The sequence below is a fragment of the Felis catus genome, chromosome B2 (genome assembly GCF_018350175.1).
Source record: "Felis catus isolate Fca126 chromosome B2, F.catus_Fca126_mat1.0, whole genome shotgun sequence".
Classification (NCBI taxonomy): Eukaryota; Metazoa; Chordata; class Mammalia; order Carnivora; family Felidae; genus Felis; species Felis catus.
This window is the reverse complement of record NC_058372.1, coordinates 46896290-46906409: the sequence shown is the minus strand read 5'-3', so window position 1 is coordinate 46906409 and position 10120 is coordinate 46896290. Positions and strand designations below refer to the sequence as shown.

Below are 10120 nucleotides of genomic sequence, written 5' to 3'. Positions count from 1 at the left end.
TGCATATTTTAATTCCCAGAACAAGCACTAATAAAATAAGATGAATTGCTAAAAACCACAGATGAATCAAAACAGAATACAAGGGACCATTTGATTATTCTGAAAGAAGGGAAGAATGGAGGAACACAGATGAAAAGTTAGACAAAGGGAAATAGAAAGCAAAATGGAATTACTAAATCCAACCATATAGGTAATTACATTAAATATAATTGGAATAAAACTTTAAGTATAAGGTAGGAATTAGTAGGCTGAATAGAAAATCAATATTCAAGTATACGTTCTGGAAAGAGACACACATAAATTTAAGGAAACAATATGCTACAATAAAAAGATGGAAAATTTTATACTAAAACATTACCATAATAATCACTACTATGTTACAATCAGACCAAATGGACAATCATTGTTAGAACTATATAAATCACTATTTACTGTTTATTATTCATAAATCACTTAACAATAGTAGAGATTTCCTAACTCAATTATCTTGGCAACAGATAGATAAAATAGAAAAATAGAAATATTTATATATGAAATATATATATATATATAACTTTAACGTTTACATCATATATTTCATATGTATGCATTTCATAGATATATTATTTTACATGCATTTATGTTATTCTACTCACATTGTACAATTGTTAAACAACCTACAAAAAGTACAAAAGCCTAGTCCATTTTCCAATACCAGGTGAGAGCTAAGTTGCAAAAAAGGAACAGTACCATAAGTTAGAAGGAAAGTTTGGGTGTCCTGTACAAGTTATACTGTTCCTATCTATGTAGGCTCCTTAGATCAATGTGTCTTTTCTTTTGAGGACAGGAACAACGAGACTTTGAACAGGTCTGACATTGGAATGCTTCTACTTGATAAGCCTTAAAACTCTTTTGGCATTTGCAACACAGCTGTTTGAAATTAACCTTATTAGTTCCAGAAACGCACCACACATAAGCACTCTCCCACCTGGTCTTACAATCTTTGCAGTGAAAATAGCCATATTTTGGTTCCAAAAACTGGAAGTTGGGTTTTCTGAGCAAATCTGTTCTGCTGACTTCCCGTCTGCTTGCTCTTCCGTTCCTGCGGGCTTGAGGCATCTTCCTCCCCCTAGCTCATACTGGCAAAGCTACTCCCTTTTGCACTCTTCAGAACTTGGAGTTGGTTTCTGGTGCTGCTGGCTGTCCTCTGCAGGACCCCAAAGTACCTTCCTCTCCTGGTCTTCCCCCTCCTTCTGCAGCTGGATAAAGCTCCTATAACCTATCCCTGGTGAATAGACTCCCCAGGCCAGCAGGGGTACCTTGTGGCTTGTGCTGCCCCAGAGGGAGAACAGTGTGAGAACCCAGCGATACAGACTTGTCCATCCGCAGGCTCACCTGCACGCCCACCTCCCTGGTGTTAGCCTTGCAAAGGCTCAGGCTCAGGCTGGCATTCATCTGGGTGAGAATGGAATTAAGCTCCGATTTCTTTGAAGGTTCCACACAATAGTCAGAGACATTTGCAGGCACAAGGAAACAAGGCCTGGCCAGGAAAGTGGGGGGACCAGTGTCTTGTCTCCAGTCAGGCTGAAATATATATATATATATATATATATATATATATATATATATATATATGTATATATGTGGAATATATATGGAATATATATAGGCAATAAATATATATAAATGTATATATGTATTCATATATACATGTATAAATATTCCTAAATATATATATATGCAATGCATATATGAAATATATGTAAGTTATATATTGTATATATATTGCATATATACATTGCATATATATATTTCATGTATACATTTCATATATATATTTCTTATATATGTATTATATATATAGTATATATATATAAGTAATGTATATGCATCTGTATGGTTTATTTATACATATATTTCATATATATAACGTGTATATACTTTGTAATATATACATTGCATATATATTGCTTATTTTTATATATTTCATATATATATTTGGTATATATGTATTATATATATTTCATAATATTATGTATCATAATATATTATATATTATATATATCATAATATGTTACAATGATATAACATATATATCATTGTATGTTTCATATACATATTTTTGTATATATATTGTATATATATATATATACATACGCAATATATATGTTACTTATTTATAAATATATATTGCATATGTATATTTCATATAAATAGCATATATATCCAATATATATACACAACATATATATAGCATATATATTGCTTATTTATATACATATTTCATATAGATATTTTTCATATGACATATTTTTCATATATATATATTTTGTATGCATATAGCATATAAATATGAAATATGTATATAAATAATATATATTGCATATATATATTGCTTATTTATCTATATTTCACATAGACATAATATGCAATATATATATAAGCAATATATATGCATATCTATATACATTACTTATTTATATATGAAATACACATATATTTCATATATATTGCATATGTATATATTGCATGTATATATGCGATATATATATGCCATATATGCATTGCTTATTTATATATATATGGCATATATGTATTGCATATATATGTATTTCATGTATATATAGTTCATATATATAGTTCATATGTATATATTTTGTATACACTATATACAGACATATATATGAAATATATAATGAACTATATATGTTAACTATATATGAAATACATATATGAAATATATATGAAATTTATGTATGAAATATATGTATGAAAAATATATGTATTACATATATGTATATGAAGTAATATAATTGAAATATATGTATATGAAATATATGTATTTGTAATATATATGAAATTTATATGAACTATATATATGAAATATGTAATGTAAACATTAAAGATATTTAGCAAATATGAGGAATCATTTTTCAATATAGACTGACATTGAATATTACCTAATATGTTTATATAGTCTATTTTTTCTGATACAAACATAAGATTCTAGTTTTCATTAATTAAAATATTTTTTCTTTATTTTCCAGCTTTCAGTATATATGTGTTTGAGGTGTATTTCATAAATATATATGGCTGAGTTAATTTTTAAAACCCGAGTTGAGAATTTCTAGAATGACATCAGCATATGGCTGATTCATCACTCATATCCCACACTCAACTATAACAATTTGTCATCCATCCATCTAGTGGAGAAACTCTTGCACATTGTTGGAAGAAAAAAATGTGAGTTTGGATGCATTAGAGAGGGTAAGAGGAACATTTGACTTTACTTGCATCACCTCTTCCACCATGTGGCACAGCCTAGTGCAAAGAGTTCTTGGCTCCTGATTTCTCCTATGGGGGAAAGTAAGAGCATATGAATGGGTGCCTGTTTCCTTATCTGTGCATTGTGCTGCCAAAGAGCCCATTTGTTTCTTGCTTCATTCAGAATACTGCATCATGAGTTGCATGACTTGGGGGGGGTGGGTGGAAAGAGGCAGCAGAACAGCCAATGAGACTCTCAGAGGGCTTTAAAGGGATGCAGATTCTACTAGTAACACAACAGACTCCATCAAGAATCCTACCCATGAGCTTTCAGGGACACAGTTGATAATTGTATTAGATGTTAATGGACTAATCATGCTAATTTAGTTCAGAAATTGTTAGAATGGATAAAAATTGAAACAAAATCCAACTATTTGCTATCTAAAAGAAATGTTCTTTAAATATAATGATAGGTTGAAAGTAAATAGACAAAAATATATACAATGCAAAGTAAAAATATGAAGGTTTGCTCTCAGATAATATCAGATGAAATAGATTTCAAAATTGCATGCATTATCAGAAATAACAAGGGACACTTCATAAATGATATAGGAGTTAATTCAATAGGAAGACACTGTAACCAGAAAGATTTGTGCCCAATGACAAAGCTTCAGGATTTATTTACGTCTTCTTTTATTTCTGTATTATTCAATATGAGTTTTTATTTTAAAAAAAAAACAGCCAACTACAATGTCTAGATTCTGCAAACCCTTCCTACAACTCTCAACTTTTCTTGGTTAGGAGGTGGCAACACACTCCTCTGTCTGTGCCTTGATTGATGGCTTGCCAGAGTTGCCATCTTCCCTTTACAAAATTGATATTTGTGCTTCAGCTGGTTGTTTTCACCTTCCTCACGTCTTCCGTTGCTGTAGTTCTTGTCACTATGCTCTGGCTGTCTTTTGGGACTGGCCATATATTAGATTATGTTTCCTGGTTCCCAAACTAGCCCATATCCTTATCCTTTTACATTGTCTTATGCTTAGAAAATCATAATTCTCATGCTTTTTTCAGTCATTTTATCTACACTCAATGTATATTCGTAGCCCATACCATATTACGTGCCATGAAGGTAATCCCTTCTATTGACTGAAATATAAAATAACTGCATCCAGTAATAAAATATACATGTGTCACATACTGTATGACTAATCTGCAAATAATATAAATATGTAGCACCCATTGCCCTGAATAAGTTAATCAATAAATCAACAATATTTATTTTACTGCCATTATGTATGTATAATCATGGTATGAACTATCATGTATTCAACACAGTACTGCCAGTATTGGACATTAGGCTCATAAGGTTTACAATCCACTGGGGGAGAGAAAATGATTAATCATGGTAAAATTAGATAGCAATGAAGTAGATCACTACTGTCCAAAACTACACTAAGGCCTCAAAAAAAATTAATGTGAATGGAGTTGTTAAATTATTTCATAGAAATATTATAAATGAAATGTGGGAGTGAGGATCCTTACATATATGTATACCTGGAGTATAACACCTATAACTTGACTATGTTAGCTATAGAATGCTTTTTGTTTAGGAAAGTACTTCCTTTAGCCAAATTGCTCTTTGACTGCTTTTTTTCCTCAGCCAGGAGAAGCTGGAAGAATTATCAGATTGCCTTATTATAAAGGCAGCTGTGTTATGTTTGGGAAAACAATGAAATCAGTAGAGTTGAATTTATAGCCTTTGTTCTTTCACTTTATACTTGCATAGCCTGGACCTTTCTGAGACTTAGCTTCCTTATCTTTTAAGGACACAATAATACGTTCTTTCTAAGCCATAAAGCACTTTTAAAGTATGAGCTGTGATCTTCATTAGCTATCTGACTCAGATATTTTCAATTACATGTAAAGCTAAAAATTGTGGGCTGTGTTTCTAGGCCCTAAATTCTACAATAATCTTGAGATGTGAAGCCAAATATTAAATGAAGGAAGACATAATGAATTTTTAACTTAGTGTTATTTCAAACAAATATAGAGTTTTCTCATTTCTTTTTGTGTTTAAAAACACATCTCTTTAAGAGAATATTCAAAAGTATAGTATAAAGAATGCTGAGTAAATTTATTTTGAACGATAATGAATGACATCTCAAGCTAATTGTGGTGTTTGGAATAATATAATTATTGCAGATTTTATATAGAACAAAATCAATACAAGAAAGAAAGAATGACATTTTCCTAATATGCAGCTATGTTGGATTGATAAAATTAATCCAATTAATTCATAATTATATTTGTGTTCTCCAGCATGTAAATAATACTAAATTGATGTTTCATAAAACTAGCCATTAAAGAACTTACAAGTTGATTTTCACATAAAAATTACCAAGATTGATGAGGGCAAGATGGAAAAACTAATGGCAAAAATGACATAAAACATGACTATTATTTTACAGTTAAACAATGTTATGCCATGAAATGGAAAAGGCCATTACCAGCTGGTTGTTAATACCCTAAGAATGCTTTTGTGCAATAATTAAAATGCAAAAGCTAGTCATTCCCATTTTATTGGGTAGGGGAAGCCATAATGTAGATTTTTATAGGAACATTCAGAGTTACTGCTGTTATCCATAACTCTTCTGTCTTTTAAAAATGTAGCCAACAAATGTACATTGTTTTCAGTTGTGCTGATTTATGACATAATCACAGCAATTATAGCAGGGCAAGTCCTATTTGAGAAGTCAGTCAAGCCCTTTTAGCCTGATGCTGTTGAATTACAGCTTTCAAATGTACCCTTGAGTCTTTAAAGTGTCTCTCATCAAACCTTGAATGAAACCATTTTTATAAACATAGCAGAAATTAGGGGTGCTACTACATTTTAAGCTGTCACTTTAGAAGTTTGTGCATCAATTCCAACACATCTATCATTGTTCAAGATTATTTTGTGACTTTAAGAATTATTGCAATGGACTATTTTACATATTCTCAAGGGCAGAAAATCTATTCTATGTGGAGGATCATAATATCTAAAAATAGATGTAATTGTTTTGGAGGCAAGACAGAAGAATGAATATATGAATATATATGTATATGTTTCTATATATTTGTCTATATATCCCTCTATCATTTATCTATTATCCATCTATCTATCATCTATCTATCTATCTATCTATCTATCTATCCATCTATCTATCTATCTATCTTCTATTTATCCATCACCTATCTATCCTATCTGGGTAATAGTGAAAAAATCCCAACTTTTAAAATAAAATAACTAATATTCTCAGTGGCACATGATCTACTTTTGTGGCAAAATTATGTCCAGAAAAAGTATTTGTGAGGCATTTTTTAAAGAATTATTACTGAAATAGTTCCCAAAGAAGATACTTTTCTGAAATACAAAGCATCATTTGATATGTAATTTATGGCATGCTTATGATTAAAAGATGTCTCACTCTTTTGTAATTGCATTTTAACTAAAAAGAGCTTTACTTGATTGTAAAAATGATTAGCTTTTTGTATATTTTTAACCTTTTATTTTGAGATAATTTTGGACATACACAAAGAGAGAACCTAAAGAGAACTGAAAAGTTGCAGAAAAAGAACTGAAAATTCTTTTTTTTTTTTTTTAATTTTTTTTTTCAACGTTTATTTATTTTTGGGACAGAGAGAGACAGAGCATGAACGGGGGAGGGGCAGAGAGAGAGGGAGACACAGAATTGGAAACAGGCTCCAGGCTCCGAGCCATCAGCCCAGAGCCCGACGTGGGGCTCGAACTCACAGACCGCGAGATCGTGACCTGGCTGAAGTCGGACGCTTACCCGACTGCGCCACCCAGGCGCCCCAAAAGAACTGAAAATTCTTGCACAAAAATTAAGTTTCTTTAACTCAAGTACAAGGATCAAAATAAAAATTAACACGGATGCAATACTATTAACTAATCTATAGACCCTGTTTAATTTTCAGTTGTCCAAATTGTCCAATCCAGGATCCCATATTGCATTTAATTATCATGTCAGTCTTTTTTGTGTGTTTCATGATCCTATGTTTGAGGAGAAATGGCCAATTGTTTTGTAGAATGTCTCCCAATTTGGATTTGTCCGATGTTTCTTGGTGATTAAATTCAGATTATGCATTCTTTGTAAGAGTGCCAGAAAAGTAATATCATGTCTTTCTCAGTATATCATAGTAGGAGGCACGTAATGTTTATAGATTTTATTAAGGGAAATGCTAGACAACCTGGTTCAGGTGGTACCTAAAAAGTTTCTCCATTGTAATGCTATTATTTTCTCTCTTTGTAAATAATAATTATCTTGTGGGAAGATACTGTTAAATTATGCTAATATCCTGTTTCTTATTAAGCTTTTGCCTACTAATTTTAGCATTCATGGATGAATCTTGCTGTGGCAATTTTTACTGTGATGCTGCCAAATAGTGACTTTTATTTCATCATCCCTTCTGCATTTATTAATTGGAATTTTACTAGAAGGAAGAACAGCCCATTTTTCCCTTTATTTCTTCAATGGTATATTTATATTGGCATTGACTCCTGGATATTTTATTCTATGATTCATAGTTCATTATTATTATTTATTTTTGCTCAAATTATCCCAGATTTGGTCATGGGAATCCCTTCAAATTTATTCCTTTCTATATCTCCAATAATTTGTTTTTTTTTAACTTTTTTTTTTTAATTTATTTTTGGGACAGAGAGAGACAGAGCATGAACGGGGGAGGGGCAGAGAGGGAGGGAGACACAGAATCGGAAACAGGCTCCAGGCTCCGAGCCATCAGCCCAGAGCCTGACGCGGGGCTCGAACTCACGGACCGCGAGATCGTGACCTGGCTGAAGTCGGACGCTTAACCGACTACGCCACCCAGGCGCCCCTCTCCAATAATTTGTTTTAAGCATTCGCATACTTTCAGGCAACATGAAGTATTCCATTCTAATCTAGTACTTTTCCTGAAATCAGCCATTTTCTCAGAGTCCTTTCATTTTTATTGAAGAATGGTGTTCAGAAAACAAAATATGGGCACTAGTTATGCTCATTGCTACTGTAGTGTTACTGTTCTAGGTCTTCTTAGTGGGTACACATGGACATCTATACCAATATCTATACTGATTTCTATGTATTTTTCTATGTGTTTGTTAAGAATTGTTAGTACATACTGATTCATCTGGTTAAGTCCAGCACCCAAGGGTTCCTTCTAGCCTTCCTCAATTCATATTTATAATTCCTTTCTCTTACAATAAGAAAACTGCGTCTCATTATTCACATTCATTTGAAGGTGAATAATCCTAATTTCATAATGACAAAAATCCTAATTTTCTAATTACTAATTATACTCTTGTGAGTATAGAGTAGAATATTTGTATGTAGTTCATTTTGTCTTAGCCTGTTAGCTTACAGTCAAATAATGCAAATAATGTTTTACTGAGTTAACAGATTAGTTCTTTTCTTCCCCACACAGTTTTGTGTGGCTTTGTTAGGCATTTGTAATACAGTAAGTTTGCTTTATTACTGCTTGTACCTCATTTTGTGCTTTCCCACATTCTGGATAATTTTAATTATTTACAAAATGTGTGTATATCATGTATATGTCAAACTTTACTGTGTTACTAAAAGTCAGAATTATACCCAGAGGAAACCTCAGAGCCATTCTTTCTACCCCATTTTAGTTGCACTGATTTTTCTACCATATTACCACCTATATTCTGTAAGTTAGCTAATTATATTAATTTCTGACTTATCTTTATACCTTTTATCTGTTTTCTTATCTTTTTTCCTTCTACAATCTTCTTTGTACTTGTCTATTTCTTTCTGGAGTCTCCAGGGCTATCAGTTTGCCTATTTCAGCTGGATACCAGCTGGAGCAATCAATCCACAGTCAAAAATAAAGGTTTAAGTTAACATTGCCCCAAGGATGACATCATTTTTAGCAAAAATGAAGAAATTTGCATTTATATGACAACATCATGAGAATAACCTGTTAAAATGCAAAAACATATTATCTACAGCAGGACAAAGAATGAGCAGAAACAAATGATGAAAATTAAGACATATTGTGTGTTCACAGAGACTGTGCTATGGTATTTAGCCTCTCTGCCCTTTTTCTAACTCTCTCTTTTTTAGAACATTCACCACTGCTTGAAATTGTCAACTAAACATTAATTTAGATCTGAAATCTTGAAAGACTTTTAAAACAAAATATTTCAAAGATATGATTAAAATTGCTTGTTATTAATTTTTCATAATTTAATTTTTAATAGACTATTTTTAGGGCAGTTTTGGATTTGCAACAAAATTGAGAGGCAGGCACAGAGATTTCCCATATATATCCACGGCCCTATGCATGCATCATCTCCCCTATTATCAAAATCACTCATCAAAATGGTGGTTATTTGTTTCTTTCTCTAAACTAAAAATGAACATATTGAAACATAATTGCCCAAAGCCCATAGGTTTACCTTAGGGTTCATTCTTGGTGTTGTACATTCGCTGCCTTTGGACAACAGTATAATGATTTATACCCATCATTATAATACTATACAGAGTATTTTCACTGCCTTAACAATCCTCTGTGCCCTGCCTATTTATCCCTGCCCCCCTTCCTACCACACCCCTGGAAATCACTGATCTTTTTTACTGTTTTCAGTTTTTCTCTTTCAAGAATTTTATATAATTTGGACCATACAAGATGTAGTCTTTTCAGATTGACTTCTTTCACCTAGTAATATGCAGTTAAGTTTCGTCCATGTCTTTTCAGGGCTTGATAGCTCATTTCTTAGCACTGAATAATATTCCATTATCTGGATACACCATAGTTTATCTATTTGCCTACTTATAAGGACATCTTTTTTTTC

The 10120-nt window shown here is 31.9% G+C and overlaps 1 pseudogene; it reads right to left on the bottom strand.

Annotated features, from left to right (window-relative positions):
* Nucleotides 1–777: 777 nt before the first annotated feature.
* Nucleotides 778–10120, bottom strand: part of LOC101092363 — a 48529-nt pseudogene continuing 39186 nt past the window's right edge.